We start from the raw sequence: 5,205 nt of genomic DNA, 5'->3' as shown, positions 1-5,205 counted from the left end.
TGGCCAGTTTTTTAAGTCTCAGATTTGATTTTTAACTGCTTTCTATCTATTTCCACCTGGGTTTCCAACAAGTACTTCACACTTAACTTACACCACTCATTGAGATAGCATCCTGCCCATTATTAACGGCATTTAACATGTGTATCCAAAATACATTTGTTGTCATGGATATATCTTTTCGAACTCCTTGATTCTTTTCATCTTTCTCCTTATGTTTCTATTTCAGTTCCTGGACATAATCTTCATGCCTCATTCTACTTGCTTTATTTTCATTCCATTGAGTCCACTCACAGCTTTAACTTCACTGAAAATTCTCTTTATAACATTGTTTCTCAACTTCAGAAATAAATGTAGGGATTGCCTTTGAAATGCCATCCCATGCTGTTATTTTTTCCCCCCAAAACACACCACAGCTTTATTATTTCAATAAGCTCCAAAAGCACATTTCTTGGACCTGTGGCCAAGGCAGATGCCAGAGGCAACAAGGCAAGTCAGCTGGGGGTCCCTGGGTTCACAGCACGTGGGAAGTTCAAGGAGGGAGTGTGACGAGGCAGAGGTGACAGGCATTCTTGCTGCAGAAGGCACGGTAGGAGGGCTGGTGCAGCTCATCTGAGGCTGTGGAGAACCTTGCACTGCTGCATCATGAGCTGCAGGACCTTGTGGATGGCCTGCTCCAGAGTATTTTCTGCTCCAAGTCCTGGAGGATGTTGTGCTCCAGCACCTGGGAGCCAATGGCAAGGAGGTGTTTGAGCTGCTTCTCCATATGGCTCAGCAACTCCCGGTCCACTTGGCTGCTGAAGCCCTCCACTTCTGACAGTGTGCCTAACAAGGCAGTGGCAAGCGTGGACACTTGGAAGAGCCTCAGAGACTCCTCTGTGTCTGCCTCTGTGTTGAAGGGCTGCAGCTTCACCTTGCTGAGGGCCTTGGTGATGCAGTCAATGGCCTCCCACGGTCGTAGGGTGATGCCAACGAGCCCCTCTCCGCATGATGATGCACTGCTTCTTCAGCTTCTCTGCGGCCTCTGTCAACAGCTGGGGCCACACTTCGCTCAGCAGTAGGTGATGAATGTCCGCAGCTTGGCCAGGTCGATCTCACCTCCATGGCCTGGGTCTGAGTCAGTGCACTCACGTGCAGAAGGATAACATGGTTGGCCAGCATCACCTCCCTCTCCTCATTGTGCTCACCTTGACAATGAAGATCATGTCAAAGTGTGGCAGGATAGTGAGCATGAAGTTGTTGTCCACCCTCTTCATCTCCTCCAGGCAGCCAGACACCAAGATGGCAGCAGCCAGGACAGAGCAGTAGGAGTTGAGGGTAGTGGTGATGCTGACCTTGGCTATAGGGATGGTCTGCTGCTCCACAGCCTTGTGGGCTGCCATGCCGTCGTCTTCTGGCATCTCGTCAAACTCATCAATTTTAGTAATACGTATGTCCCTTAAAAAAAGTCTCACATGATGCAATTACCAAGTTTTAGAGATAAGAAGAATAAATGACAGATTCCCTACTTCATCCCTTATCCCAGAGAGTAGGTAGGGGATGAAACAAAATAAGAAATTAAGATGATCTTTTACATGATTAGGTGGATGATACACATTAAGAGGAATATAGAAGATGAAAAACAGGTTTGGAGGAGGGAAAAATAATGTACAATTTTGCACATCTTCCTCCCATGTGGCCAAATAGAATCTAACACACAGAGATACGTGCAAAGATATTAACAATGTATAGTTCTTATGTCGGGGGTGTTTTCACTTCAATGCTATGCTTTATAATATATAAATACATTACAGGCATTATTTCATATAAAATATTACATGAGTAAGTCATCTCCAAAGTGAAGCCATTTGTATATAATTTTCACAAAGATAAACTTATATGAGAAGCTTTCTTATTATTTGCACACATGACAGTTGGGCTCAAAGATTCCTAGATCCACAGCTCCACAAAAAGTTTTTTCTCCAACCTAACCAGAAATTGCCCATTTAATAATTTTCATTTGCCTTCTCCCCAAGCAGTCTTATAGATCTCCATCAGACTCTGTTCAATAACCAGATCTAGATCCCTGTTTTTTACTTTGATTTCAATTCTCATTAATCTTTGAGTAAAACAACTGCTCTATAAGTAAAAAGAAACAGTATTTGATTGATTCTCCTTAAAGTCCAAATTCAATCTCTAACAAAAAAGTATTCACTATGTTTACTACAAAAATGACATATTAATCTAATCCATTTCCTCCACAACTTGACTTTGCCCGAGTTGGTTTTCCTCCTTTCTTACTTGGGCTATCGGCTATGGGACATTATCTTCCATGGCTCATTCACGTATTTTCTGTTGCCAGAGTCATGGAAGTGGGCTCGAATTAATGGTAGAAAGGCACATGATTACAAAGATATAAGGCATTTTCAGTTTAACACATGAATTCAAAGAAAACCTAATAAAAATGCCCTAAAGGTATTTCTCTAACAAACTGATAGGTCCATTTGGTAAAAACAAAATAGACAGATATACTATTGGTGGTAGGGCAAAAAGGATAATATAGAGGGAAGAGCCTTACCATGTATGTGTAATAAAGCTACAAAACATACACTTGAGAACACACATACTTACACACACATGCATACTTTGGTCTTGGTATAGAAATAGAATTAGCTGTCAACGTAACACATCTATTAACCCAAATCCATGATATACTGAATTCAGAATATGGTAATGCCAACATTTTTAAGTCAGCACAAGAGAATGTATTTTTTAATAAGTGCAATTGAAACAACTAGTTAGGATTTTTAGGGAGAAAGTTGCATTCCAGTAAACATAAGATTAAAGGAATATTAAACCTTAAATGACTAAGGAAATGTGACATTTATTTCAGTCTTATTTTGAAGGAAGAGTTTTTAATAATAACAGAAAACCTAACAACCATGATATATAATTTGATTTTATCAATATGTAACTCTTTCATTCCTCAAAAATACTGTTATTAAAGTTAAAAAAAGAAAAAAACCCTGATTTAAAAAAAAAATAGTTAATGAGTTAACTAACATCCATATACCCCCACACGAACACATATATACAGCAACACATTTTAAATCAATGAAAGGGGTGTGTGTGTGTGTATGAGAGACAGAGAGTGAGAGATATTATTCTCATTTGGATATTTAGTTTACCACTCACTACTCTGTCTAATGATATTTCTTCCTCAACACCATACAGCTAATTTTTAGAATAACCCTGTTAGTTATAGGAAAAGAGAAGTTATATTTTACATCTGTTGAGAAGACTTTAAAAAATCATAGAGAAATACTCAGTAAATTTTCACATTAAAAAGAAACAAGAAACAAAATTTAGAAAGCTTCTCTCTGAAAAATCTCTGACCTTATGTCTAAGTGTACCGATAATTTTAGAGTGGAGAACACTAAGGATGCATGAGAACAATAGTAGCACCACATCTTAGACATAACAATTAATACAAATGGTAAAATGTCCCTCAGGGTTGCTCAAAGGAGAATAACAAGTCAAAAAGTTAATTTAGGATGTATGCAAAAATACTAAAAAAAAAAAAAAAAAAAGTTGGAGGACAGGAAATGGAAAGAAAAGCCCACGAGAAGCAAAGGAAAACGATGCATATATTTTCAATATTAACGATTTTAAGTTGCCAGTGAGATTTTCATTTCAAAAATTAACCCTGCACAGAAACAAAAATTTCAGAAAATGCTTTTTGACACTCTTGAAAATTATTGAGCATTTGAAGTCTTTGATGATAAAACTCAAAATGAGATGAAAAGTGGGCAACCATATAGCAACAAGGAATAATAGAAAGGTAGCAGTACTAAAATAGAGAGGAAAAAATTCCAAAAGCTGGATGTTAAAATGACACTAGAAACAACTAAAAGCAATGTAAAGAGAGTTCAAAATGAAGAAGATACACAGGAAAAACACTAAGAACAAGAGGAGCTAAGCCTTCCTGCTATTCCAAACTCAACCACAGCAGCTCCCTTTTTCTTTTTCCCCATTTCAGAAACACCACACCTCAAATTCCACGTAACTACTGAACAATGGTATTTACAAATGCATTTTATTTTCATAGATCTTGCTCTTCTCTCTTCAATGAGTCAGCTTCTGCTCACTTCAAATCTGACTGAACATCAATCAGATCCTCAGAGAAGTTTTCCCTTACCTCTCTGACTAGGTCTCACCTACATGTTTTACACTTCACATTCTTCTAATGCCAAGCACTGCTTCCTTGTGGTGATAATAAAGGTGTTCATCTTAATGATTGCTGACTTAAAATATATTTATTTATTTTTTTGTTGTCATTGAGATTGTGCATAAATGTATTTTATTATTTGATTAATGCCTACTCCCCTCTACTAGGGTACGTACTGCTTGCCATGTAGCTGCAGTGAGCTGAGGAAAAAGTAGGGGCTCTTTAAATTCTATCAAAAACTTTCGCATGGCAATACAGGCCATGGGTCTCAGAGAGAGGTCCCATGGATGCATTTTCTGAATCTATTGGATTTGGAAATACATTCTGTGTTCTTCTTTTGGTTACTTCGCCAAGTTCAGATGTTTTCTGTTATTCCTGATGCACACGCTTGTGTGCATGTGTGTATGTGTTTTTCACTAATCTCACAAACAAGTGATGATTTTTTTCAGAAGACTGCTCTTTATTTTTATTTTTTATGGAGGTACTGGGGATTGGACCCAGGGCCTTGGGCATGCTAAGTGCACACTCTACCACTGAACGCTACCCTCACCCCACAAGAAGTCATGATTTAAAATGAAAATATCACTGGCCTTGGAGTCCAACAACAACTGTAAGAGACATTATTTTAATCCACGTCTCATATCAGGTGCTTGGGCAGCAAACTCATCAGCTATCATTATGATTAACATCTTCATTATCACTACAAGGAAACAGTAATATAAAGTATCATTCACTTATTGAATGCCTGCCTACCATGAGTTGAGCTCTGTCCTGAGCACTATGAATACATGATTTATGAGCCTAATAGCAACCTCCCTATTGCCTCCATATTACAGCTGGCTAAAATCCTCCATCAAAGATGTAAGTAACAGCCCAGCCACACATAAGTCAGTAATTGAACCAGGTTGGACAGAGTCAAAGTTTCTCAGAAGTGATAGAGCCAGCCTCCAAGGCATTTCTAAGAATTACATGTGATCTAAGAACGTAGCTATTCCAGATTC

General features: G+C 38.5%; 1 pseudogene; it reads right to left on the bottom strand.

Moving 5' to 3' along the window:
- Positions 1-397: 397 nt before the first annotated feature.
- On the bottom strand, positions 398-4,467 carry LOC105065285 (DNA replication licensing factor MCM5 pseudogene; annotated as a pseudogene).
- Positions 4,468-5,205: the final 738 nt, after the last annotated feature.

The sequence above is a fragment of the Camelus bactrianus genome, chromosome 9, assembly GCF_048773025.1.
Source record: "Camelus bactrianus isolate YW-2024 breed Bactrian camel chromosome 9, ASM4877302v1, whole genome shotgun sequence".
NCBI classification, from domain to species: domain Eukaryota; kingdom Metazoa; phylum Chordata; class Mammalia; order Artiodactyla; family Camelidae; genus Camelus; species Camelus bactrianus.
Note: the sequence above shows the minus strand (reverse complement) of the source record. Positions and strands in the feature narration are given on the sequence as shown.